Here is a 12,386-nt window from a genome sequence, read left to right on the forward strand (position 1 = left end):
GGAACCAATTGCAGGTCAGGAACCTGTCTGACTAAAGAGTGGGCTTTGTAGTGACCTCTCCCCTGAGCCACAATAGTTGTACCTGTCACCATTTCTCCCCCAGGTCATGGGCTGTGGGTAGGATGTCACCCCAGTTTTAATGAAAGGAGACAGCAAAGCACTCTTAGATTGTTGAGGCTGCAGGAACCTTAGGAATTGAGAGGATACCTGGGAAAGCTACTCTCACCAGGGTCTCACTTATCTGAAAGTCATGTTGGGGAATCAAAGAGGACGCAGGGAGGTTAGCTCTCCAAAGGACCCGAGAAAGGCTTGATCTCTCTAACCTATTCAGCGTGGATGAAAGTAACTGAGGAACTCAGCAGAAGTATGGTCTCTCCAACCTGGAGATACCTGATCAAGTGTTAAATGGCATTGTTAACTCTCCTGTTAACTTGGATTCTATCCATCTATTAAATCAGCCGTCATTGCCACTCCCCTCAAAAACCCTACCCATAAATCCATGACCCTGGTGAATTATCATCTCATTTCCAATTTCTCCAAATTTCTCGAATGTATTACTGCCTCCCAAATTCTGGCCCTTCAGTCTGATCGCTGTCCTTGACTCAGTCCTGAAACAGCTTCTGTTTCAAAGACAAGTTAACATGCTCCATAGATCTGACAAAGGCAAACTTTCCTTTCTTGTCCTTGTCGATGTGTCTATAGTCTTCAGTACATTTGTTCAAGCAAAGACTCTTGACTGTTATTCAGAGATTATGTTTAGCTGGTTCCATTGTAATCTGTTGAATTGTAGCTTGAGAATTACCATTGATGGTCTCTCATCCTGTTCTTGCACATTTAACCTGATGTCCTCTAAGGATCTATCCTCGCCCCCCCATCCTATTTCACAGCCACATGCTGCCATTGGTTGCAGTAGGGAGTGTGCAAAGGAGATTCACCCACACCTTCCCTGGGCTGGAGCGATTCAGTTGTGAAGAGAGACCGGATAGGGTAGAGCAGAGAAGGCTGGTGAGGGGGTGGTGGTGGATCTGACTAAGGGATACAAAGAGAGGCACAAACAGGTAGATAGGGAGAACCATCATTTCCCCTTTGCCGAGGGATCAATAGCCAAGGGGTACAGTTTTAAGGTAAGGTGCAAAATATTTAGACGGGATTTGAGAAAGACTTTCTTCACCCAGAAGGTTATGGGTCATTGCCTGATAGAGTGGAAGAGGTGGGAGCCTTCAAGACAGTTAGTAACTAGTTAGATAAGTACTGAAAATGCCATGGCATACAAGACTATGGACCAAGTGCTGGAAAACGGGATTAGAATAAGTGGTTGTTTGACGACTGGTGTGGACATAATGTACTAAACGGCCTCATTCTATGCTGTAAAATCTCTATGACTCTATGCAGTTTGTCACTTTCACTTTATTCTGAATCAACCTATTTGGATATGTAATTAGACATGGGACTTGAACCCAGACCTACTAGCCCAGATATTACCACAGTGCCACAAGAGTCCGTTTTCTCAAGTAAAGCAGCACCTATCATCTATCCTCCCTTCCCCCTCACATGTTACTTATGTGATATTATAACACATTCCAAGAAGAGGCATCCTCTGGTGTTATCACACTGTGTAGGCAATGCAAAATCTTACAGGGTCATGGAAGCATGCAGCATGGAAACAGGCTCTTTGGCCCAGCTTGCCCCTGCCAACCAGGTCTCCTAAAGTGAACTAGTTCCATTTGTCTCTGTTTGGCCCATGTGCCTCTAAACCCTTCCCATGGTTAGACAAAATGTATGTCCAAATATTTTTTTTAATGTTGTAATTGTACCACTTCTTCTGCCAACTCGATCCATATACACACCTCCCACTATGTGAAAAAATTGCTCCTCAGGTCTCTTTTAAACCTTTTCCCTTTCAGTTAAACCTTTGCAGTCTAGTTTTGGACTCCCTTACCCTGAGGAAAATACCTTGGCTATTCACTGTATCTATGCCCCTCATGATTTTAAAAACCTTTATAAGGTTACCCCTCAGCCTCCTACATGTCAGGGAAAATAGTCCCAACCTTACCAGCCTCTCCTTATAACTGAAGTCTTCAAGTCTTGGTTATACCCTTGTAAATCTTCATTGCACCCTTTCCAGTTTAATAACATCCTTCCTATAGCCAGTTGACCAGAATTGTATGCAGTACTCCAAATGTGGCCTTACTAATGTCTTCTATAGCTATAACATGATGTCCCAACTCCTGTACTCATGCTCTGACTGATGAAGGTAAGTGTGCCAAATAACGTCTTCACCACTCTGTCTACCTGTGACGCCACTTTCAAAGAACTACATACCTGCACTCCTGGGTGCCTCTGTTCAACAATACTAGCAATCCTCATATTATAGGTAGTTTTGATCAAATTGTTCAGAGATGTTTTGATGCACTTCTGGACCAAATGGGACTTATATCTAGGCCTCCTTGTCTCGAGATAAGGACAGTACCACAACAGCCCTAAGCCTGTCCTGCTTTACACTTGCCTTGGTGACCTTTGCAATTTGCTGACAAGACATGTAATTGGTATTCTATGTAATCTGAAATATTACTCAATTGGCTTTTTAAGTACTTACATTTAGTTCCTGACAAATCAACAGGATATTCCCCACTTGCCTTCAGTTGTGCCCCCAGTGATATGGGATATGATGAAAGGGAGAATTTAAACAGTTAGCTCTGATTCTCATTCTGGGCTAGCTTTTCAATACTCTAGAGAGCAGAATAGTATTTTAATTGGTGGATATTTTACTCTACTGCATATGCAGTCTTTACCTTTCTATAGAGTCTTTTACTTGACAGCTTACCAATGGTCAGAATTCAGAGTTGGAATGTGGCAGTTCCGACAAATGGTTGAGCTGAAATATTAACGATTTTCCTTTCCACAGATGCTTTCAGACCTGTTGAGTATTTCTGGCATTTTGTATCTTTATTTCAGATTTCCAACCTTCACTTTATTCTACTTTTGTATTAACTTCTAAAAATGTGATGCATTGCTTGAAGTGAATTTGTAATTTTAAGTATATTTACATTCAATAATAGGATATATTGTGTGGTGAGCCTTGCGTGGTGGTCTTTGAATTTCCAGTGGTGAGGAATCATTTTCATTCCAATCAAATTGCAGCACTACACCTTCCTTACAGACGATCAGTTAGGAGATACTAAGCTTTTTGACCAATAAAGAAAAGCATACCAAATGACTTCTTCACTATCCTATCTACCTGCGACTCTACTTTCAAGGAGCTATGAACCTGCACTCCAAGGTCTCTTTGTTCAGCAACATGCCCTAGGACCTTACCATTAAGTGTATAAGTCCTGCTAAGATTTGCTTTCCCAAAATGCAACACCTCACATTTATCTAAATTAAACGTCATCTGCCACTCCTCAGCCCATTGGCCCATCTGATCAAGATCCCGTTGTAACCTTCTTTGCTTTCCACAATTTTTTGGTGTCATTTGCAAACTTACTAAGTCCTCTTATGCTCACATCCAAATCAGTTGTATAAATAATGAAAAGTCGTGGACCCAGCACTGATCCTTGTGGCACTCCACTGGTCAGTGGCCTCCAGTCTGAAAAACAACTCTTCACCATTACCCTTTGCCTTCTACCTTTGAGCCAATTCTGTATCCAAATGGCTAGTTCTCCCTGTATTCCTGCGATCTAACCTTGCTAACCAATTTCCCATGGGGAACTTTGTCGAATGCCTTACTGAAATCATGTACTCTAAAAGGTAATTCAGAACATTTCTTTGCATTTATTTTATGTACATTAAATTACATGTACTTTTCAGGTCGGCCGCTATAACACAGTTTCCTTAGCCAGGAGGGTGAACTACTTTGGTCAGAGGATGGCAACATGGACACAGATACAACTGTTCTGGTAGAGGGTATAATTTGTGAAACAAGAATGACCTTACTGGATTTCCTCCTTTTAATTCCTTGAAACAAGGATTGGTTATCCACTAACATACAATGCTTCAATAAATTTCTTCGCCAAGAATAAGTATAACTTATGCCCTCATGGTCACTGTAATCTAACGTCAATCAGATCCTTTAGTTAGAAGCACAATGATCAATTTCTGCTCATGTTTCCATCCCTTCCATGATGCTTAATATTCAATTAAAAATCCATTATTCCCCATATAAGAGACCGAGCATCTCAAGTACTTTCCCTTTTTGCAACATTATTGTAAATTTACATCAGCTCCAAATGGATAGTTACTTCAATGGAAAGTTAATTGTTGATGATTAATTTACGCTGTGGCACTTCAGATGGAAATATAACTAGCTCACATTTGAGTTGGTGTAAGCTATTCTGATTGAGTTCCACATCTGTCAATTTCAACAGAATTAAAAAAATATATTTTTGGTAACAGTGAGATCAGCATGGATGGTGGTTTGGATAAGTTACTGAGTCAAACAATGTGAAGAACTAAATTATCTTCTAGATTCACTTAGTCAACGTGCATCATTGATACTTTGCCATTTGAATTGTTCATGTTAATTTAGGCCTTTAGTGTTGCTTAGTCAATTTCCTTAATGGTGTCATCAGCTGTCACTGTGTAAGCACACAGTAAAAGCGAAAGGTGAGAATTAATCATCATTTTTCAAAGTATTTTATCTTTAAAAGGGCACTGGTGATGATACTTCCTTTTGGTGCTTGCATTTTGTCAGCTGCAATCATATTAACTCCACTGACAATGAAGCCATTTGAGAATAGTGTTATTAAATGAGCAGGGAAAATAAGAACATAAATTAAAGCAACCTTCAACAACAGTATTAATCTATCTTGAAGGAACATTGCTGTTAGTGATAACAAAATATATACTCTTCATATATGCATTGACAATTTATTTATAACTATTGATTCCATCCCTATCCCTGGAAACAAGCTGCCATTGAGTCAGTTTGCTTACAACCATGATTTAACATTTAATCCTAAAATGAGCTTCCAATCTATTATTTACCCCATCATTCAGACTGCTGATTTCCATCTCAGTAATATAATTTGAGTTTGTCCCTGTCTCAGCTCATCTACCGCTGAAACCTTCATCTGTGCCTTAATTTTCCTTAGACTTGATTATTGCATTGCCCTCGTGACTGGTAACCCAAAATCTACACTCCACAAACTTGAGGTCAGCCAAAACTCTTCTGTCCAGCAGCTCTGTGACCCCTATGCTAGCTGACCTACATTGACTCCAAGTCAAGCAAAACCTTGATTTTAATATTCTCATCCTTGCTTCCAAATTTCCTCCAGGCTTACCTCTTCCTATCATTATATTCTCCTCTGACCCCAAAACCCACCAAGAAAGCTATGATTCTGTAATTCTATGCTCTGTGATTATTCCACCATTGATTCTTAAGTCTTTAGTTGCTTAGGTCTTAAGTTCTGGAATTCCCTACCCCAAAGTTTTTGCTCAGTTGACTTGGAAATATCCTACGTTAGTCAGTGTTTGATTTATAAGGTTCTTGTGAAGTGTCTTTGGGTGTTTCATTAGGTTAAAGATGCTAATAAATACAAGTTGTTTTTGTTATAGATAGCATTAAATATTCACTTGGGTACAGAAATTTTGGTTGCTCCATAACTGGTCAGACTGTTTAGGTAATTGACTTTGCTGTTGAGTGTATGACATCATGATAGTACAATCTAAGTGTGTAACTGCAGAGCTCCTTGCCAGCTGTTTTGGATGCTACATTTTGCACATATTCTCATGTTCATTTCACCAATCATTTAGGAGATGGAGTGAGAAACGTTTGGTGAAATGAAAGAAGGTGTGGACTGTTTTTTATTCGCATCGCTGTTAGGCCAGTATTTATTACACATCCCTAATTGCCCTGGAGAAGGCACTGATGAACTGCCTTCTAGAACTGCTGAAACCCTTGGGGTTTATGGACACTCACTGAGATGTTAGGAAGAGTGTTACAAGAATTTTACATGGCGACACTGAAGGAATAGTGTTATAGTTTCAAGTCAGGATGGTGTGTATGGATTAGAGGGGATTTTGCGGGTGGTTCCCATGAACCTGCTGCCTTTGCCCTTCTATATAGTAATGGTTGTGTTTTTGGTGGTTGCTGTCGAAGGAGTCTTGGTGAGTTACAGCAGTGCAACTTGTAGACGGTACACATGACCACTACTGTGTGTTGGTGGTAGAGAGGGTCAACGTTGAGGGTGGGGTAGATATTTCACAGGCAGCAAGTTGAGATTTAAAGAAATAGTCAATTTCAATTCCGAAGCACTTGGTTAAATTAATCTTACTGTTCTCCTCAACATAATGGGACAAAGAAGAACACTGGATTTGCTTGTTTTTGACTTGGGCTGTCTTTCCTGTTGTAGATATGTCTTTGACCTTAGACAACTTGTATTAATTGCAAGTCTTGGTTTTCTGCACCTTTGGCTTCAACATAAGAACCATCCTTTATTCTTGATTTGGAGATGCCGGTGTTGGACCGGGGTGTTGGACTGGGATAGTATCCTTTATTCTAACTGCCTTATAAACATGGGCTTTCCCTTCCTTTCTTTTAATTCTGACCCCAAGTGGATAGCAGCTTGACACCTTGCTGTGCAGAAATTCACCGGTAGGCTATCAAATAAATTGACTACTACCTCTCTAAGGGTTGTATTCTCCACACACCTCTCATGCTGTGCTCACATGAATAGAATTGTCTTCACTACAATGGGTGTGAATGGCACCTAAGTGTAATGAGATGACATCCCTGGTTATCCTCGCTACAGTGTTTGGGGTGAGTCTGTAGATCATCATCGTTTTATGATGCCGGTGTTGGACTGGGGTGTACAAAGTTAAAAATCACACAACACCAGGTTATAGTCCAACAGGTTTAATTGGAAGCACACTACCTTTCGGAGCGATGCTCCTCGTGATGAAGGAGCGTCGCTCTGAAAGCTAGTGCTTCCAATTAAACCTGTTGGACTATAACCTGGTGTTGTGTGATTTTTAACATCATCGCTTTAGTTTGAAATGAATTGAATGAATGATGTCCTGTAATACACATTCACCAAACTGCAGCTCAAAGCCTTTCCCTTTATATCTATAAAGATTCACTTTGCTTGAATACACAATCCTTCCATGTAACTCAAGCCTAAATTCTTTCCATAAAAGATATATTTGAAATATAAAAAAATGACAATAATAACAGTGGAAATTTTTACCCCTTGCCCTGTTAATTTTCCATCTGCCATGTAGTTTTATTATTGACAGAACTAGGGATGAAAGCAATGCTGTGCATACTGTTGGTACTCAATGTTGTCTGTGCAAGGCAGAATTTATTCCACACTTGTCAGTGGTTCTTATTATTACTGGCATTGTAATATTTGGTTAGCCCTAATATACAATGCCTCTGGTTTGCTATTGTTTGAAGTGGAAACACTGAAATATTACTTAAATAGCAACTAAAGAAAACAAGCAGAGATTTGGTAAAGCATTTATAATCAGTTTTTTTTCTTGACTATTGTGGAGTAGTGCTCAAATGTGGCTCAATTCCTGCACCAGCTGATGTTACCATGAAGAATTCTTCTCAACTTCTTCCCCCACTTGAGGCATGGTGACCCTCAAGTTACACCACCATCCGTTGTCTCTCTCTAATGAGAGACCAGTTCTGTAGTGATTTTACCTCTTTGACTACGGGACATCTCAAAGCTTTTCTCAGCCATCAAAGTGCAATCATAGCTGGAATGTAGGAAACACAGTACAGCTAATTTACATTCAGCAAGCCTCCACAAACAGCAATGCAATTATGACCAAATAATCAAATAACCAGTTTTGTGATGGCGATTGAAGAATAAATATTAAAACATAGAACATAGAACAGTACAGCACAGTACAGACCCTTCGGCCCTCGATGTTGTGTCGGCTTCTTCTCCTACTCTAAGATCAGACTAACCCACATATCCTTCATTGTACAATCTTCCATGTGCCTATGTATCTGACTCTACTATCACTGCTGGCAGTGCATTACACACACCCACCACTCTGTGTAAAGAACCTACCTCTGACTTCTCACCTAAAACCTCTTCCAATTACCTTAAAATTATGCCCCTTGTAATAGACATTCCTGCCCTGGGGAAAAGTCTTTGGCTATCCTCTCTATCTATGCCTGTCATCATCTTGTACACCTCTATCAAGTCATGTCTCATCCTTCTTCGCTCCAATGAGAAAAGCCCTAGCTCCTTCAACCTTTCTTCATAACAAATGCACTCTAGTCCAGGCAGCATCCTGGTAAATCTCCTCTGCACCCTCTCTAAAGCTTCCACATCTTTCCAAAATGAAGCGACCAGAACTGACCACAATACTCTAAGTGTGGGCTAACCAGGCTCTATAAAACGGCTGCAGAGAAATACGAGTAACTCTCCTGCTTTTCTCTCAAGCTATATAAAACTAACTGCCCCCTCTTTGAAGGACAGGGAGAGAGGCATATGGTAAGGCATGAATAATGGTTAAGTATTTACCACAGTGACATGGCACCTTTTGCATCAACCCAAGCAGGCAGATGGAACTATAGTTTAATGCTTCATCCAACAGATAGCACCTCTGACAGAACAGCAGTCTCTTGGTGCTGCACTTGAATGTTAGCTTTGATTTGTGTGGTCAAGCCCTAGAGTGGAACTTGAACCCAGACTGTATGATTCAGAAATAAGTATGTTACCAATGTTGCCACACCTGATGCAAGCAAGGGATTGAAGAAGACCAGACAACATCATTTGATCATCCACTTGCATTTAGATTTGACAAGTTCTACTTAGAAATATTTTTAATAAACCTTTTCAAAGGTACTATTACACACCCCTAGAACAGGTGGAACTTGGCCATGAGCCTCCTGGCTCTGATGTAGGGTCACTACCAATACACTACAAGGGCCCTTAAAAAGGCCCTTATATATTTAATAATATTACCCAATGCAACAGTTTGACTGAACTAGATGTGGCAAATATTTTCTATAAGTTCCATTCACCTTTCTTCAGAAACATCATGGGCGTTGCCTGAAATTGATACAAAAAAGCAGAAAGAGCTGTAAGATCTCAGTAGGTCTGGAAGCATCTTTGCAGAAACACAACATTAGAACTTGGAATTAATTATGAATTCTTCGGAACTGAGAGGTTAGATTCAACTTGGTTCTGTATTTACATTTCTAAGAATTATACTTATAAGGTAGGATACCTTCATGGTATCCAATAGCAGTATTATTTAACAAATAATTCGAATTTTCATCAAAACAGTGTGAATTTTGTAAACATTTCCAAAAACAACAAAGAAAGAACAACTTGTATTTTTACTGCACCCTCCACAATCACTGGACATCCTCATTTGCTTTTTAGCCATTGAAGTATTTGTTGAAGTGTAATCATTGTGATTTTCTTGGAAACACAGCAGCCATTTTTGCATACAGCAAACATTACAGGAACCTAAACACAAGATGATTAGAAACAAAACATATTTTAAAAAATTGTGTTGCAAACCATCAGAAAAATATCACAGTGGTTACAAGTACTGGTGATTTGTTTTCAGAATTTGGAATTGTCACAATAAAATCTTGCTTATAAAGGTCTGAATTGCGTGATTATTATAAAGATTTTTAAAAGTTCATGAAAAGTAATGAATAAATGTCCATTTAACATGTTCAAATGAAACTCTTTTGCCCTTTATCTCAGATATAGATATTTGTTAACCTATGAGAAATAAACAAATGAGTCCTTCATTAAAATAATGGGCAAAGGAACTTCAAATAAGTGCATTAAAACTTCAGTGATAATTGCACAATATAACTTCAAGGCCTTTATAATTTAATCAAGATGTTTGGAGGATGTCATTATCTATGAGAACAAAACAAACATTGATAATCAACATTGGAGTCCTGACGTTGAAATTTGGTGCCAGGATTTGTTACAGTGTTGTTAAAGGAAATTATGCTCAATAAACAAACATTTGAATAAAACTGGGAGAGAACCAAAGATCTCATAAGGAAAATAATTTTTATGAAGCAACTTGTTAAGACCAAGGACACATCACTTGAAAGACTGGCTGAAATGGATTCAATTGTCATTTTCAAAATGATAAGAATCATAGAATCCTTACAATGTGGAAACAGGCCCTTTAGCTGAAGATTAGTCCACGCAATCCAATTCCCCTACTACTCTACATTTACCTCTGCCTAATACATCTAGCCTGCACACCCCTGAAAACTATGGGCAATTTAGTATGACCAATTCACCTAATCTGCACAATTTTAGATTATGGGAGGAATCCAGAGCACTTGGATGAAACCCATGCAGACACAGAGAGAACATGCAAACTCCACATAGACAGTTGCCCAAGGTGGGGATCAAACTGGGTCCATGGCACTGTGAGGCAACAGTGCTAAGGGGAAGTTTCACAGAGTAAAAGGGAATAAGCAGAGAAAGATGACTATCTGGAGGGCTTATTAAAAGCGTTATGGTCAGCTAAATGGTGCTACATTGTGCTATGGTTGTATTTTAAGATATGCATTTGGACTCCAATTACATTAGTTTCAAGGCTACATTTGGCAAAGTAAAGAACATTAATTGTTCCAGCACTGCAAAGTACTTTAAAATCTTACCAGGCTTTTGAATTAAATTAACGAATGTCCTGAAAGTGATCTTTATATCTGGTAATCTGTTTCAGTAATTGTGCAAATTGAAAATTAACTATGCATGAAGTAAGTACAACTGCATAACCATTCTTTTTTCCCAATAGGGATGGAATATTTTGCACTATATATACACATCATTTTTGCTGCTTTCCTTTCAGTCGTTCAATTAGAGGGATAAATTTATTTGATAATAATTAACGAATCAAAGGTGAAATATTATGAATGCTGAAAACCTGAAAGAAAAACAGAAAATGCTGGAAAGAAGGCCAGGCAGAATTTATTGAGACAGGAACAACATTCATAGACTGTTGCTTGAACTGATGGTTTAATGGTGAATTCATGTTTCTAAGTTAACCCCTAAAGGCAAATACTTTGTGAATTCTGTGCTTACAGTGGATCTATTTCTTAAAAATTGATTTGCTAGTGAATCTGACCTCCTCAAAATGAGGATATTTGCACCTTCTTTTTTGCTTTTGACTTAGAGACTGATTTGATGATGGAAGATTTTACAAAGTGCAGTGTAGCATATATCAATGTACTGTGTATTACTTCATAATCTGCTAAGATTTTGACTCACAACTTCCTCGTTTACCAATGCCAGCAAACTGGCAGAAAACAATGTATCTCAGCTAGGATTGTTCCTGTGCCATCTCTCAACAGCCAGTTTAAAAGTGGAGCTGGCATTAGTCATAGGCCGGCTATTGGTATGTTATTCGGTGGCAGCTACATTACAAGAATATTAAATGTCATTATTGAATAGTAATTAAATTCAAATTCTTTAAATGTTTCAAAGGCTGGCCCAGGACCTATGTGAATATTGCATCAACTCTTAATTTACACAATTGCACACAATTTACTGGGGCCAGAATTAGATGGCAGTGTGAAAGTAGTTTTAAAATGTTTTAGGTTAAAGTTGCCCAAGCTGATGGATGGGGAACAATTGAATAGTCTTCCTTTGGTGAGTCTCTCAGCTAATTTTTGTGGCGTTACACGGAGATTTATATCCAACTGTATAGATACTTCTGTCAGTACATTTCATCAATGGCATTAACACATTAGTGTTGGATCTTGAAAAGAAGGTACAGATGCCTGTTATATTTAGCTCTGTAGTGGCATGAAAGGTCTTCAGTGATAAGTTAGTCTAGTTATATAGCCATGATTTGGAGATGCCAGTGTTGGACTGGGGTGTACAAAGTTAAAAATCACATAACCCCAGGTTATAGTCCAAAAGGTTTAATTGGTATATGCGTGCGCATGAGTGTAGAGTGGTCTAAGTCTCTGAGAGGATGCCTGTGGGAGTGTGTGTGTCTGTAAGTGTGTGTGTGAGTGTCTGTGTGTGTGTCTGTGTATATGTGTGTCCGTGTGTATGTGTGTGTATAGGAGTGCGTGTGTGTGTGTGTGTAGGAGTGTCTCTGTGTGTATATAATGCAATGGTGGTCACCTGTAATGTGACATGAACCCAAGGTCTCAGTTGAGGCCCTCCCTATGGGTATGCACACACATATACACTCTCTCTCACAGAGACTCACAACCCCCCACCCCAAACACGCACACACACTCCCACACTCACACATGCACCCCCTCACAGACTTACGACACTCTACACTCACTACACACACATATACACTCTCTCTTACACTCACAACCCCCAACCCAGACAGACACACACACAGACAGACACAAAGACCCACATTCACACATATATTTTGTGGGGTGAATTTGTACTTGCAGAGTTACATTGTACTTT

This window comes from Chiloscyllium punctatum, chromosome 11 (assembly GCF_047496795.1).
Source record: "Chiloscyllium punctatum isolate Juve2018m chromosome 11, sChiPun1.3, whole genome shotgun sequence".
Lineage (NCBI taxonomy): Eukaryota > Metazoa > Chordata > Chondrichthyes > Orectolobiformes > Hemiscylliidae > Chiloscyllium > Chiloscyllium punctatum.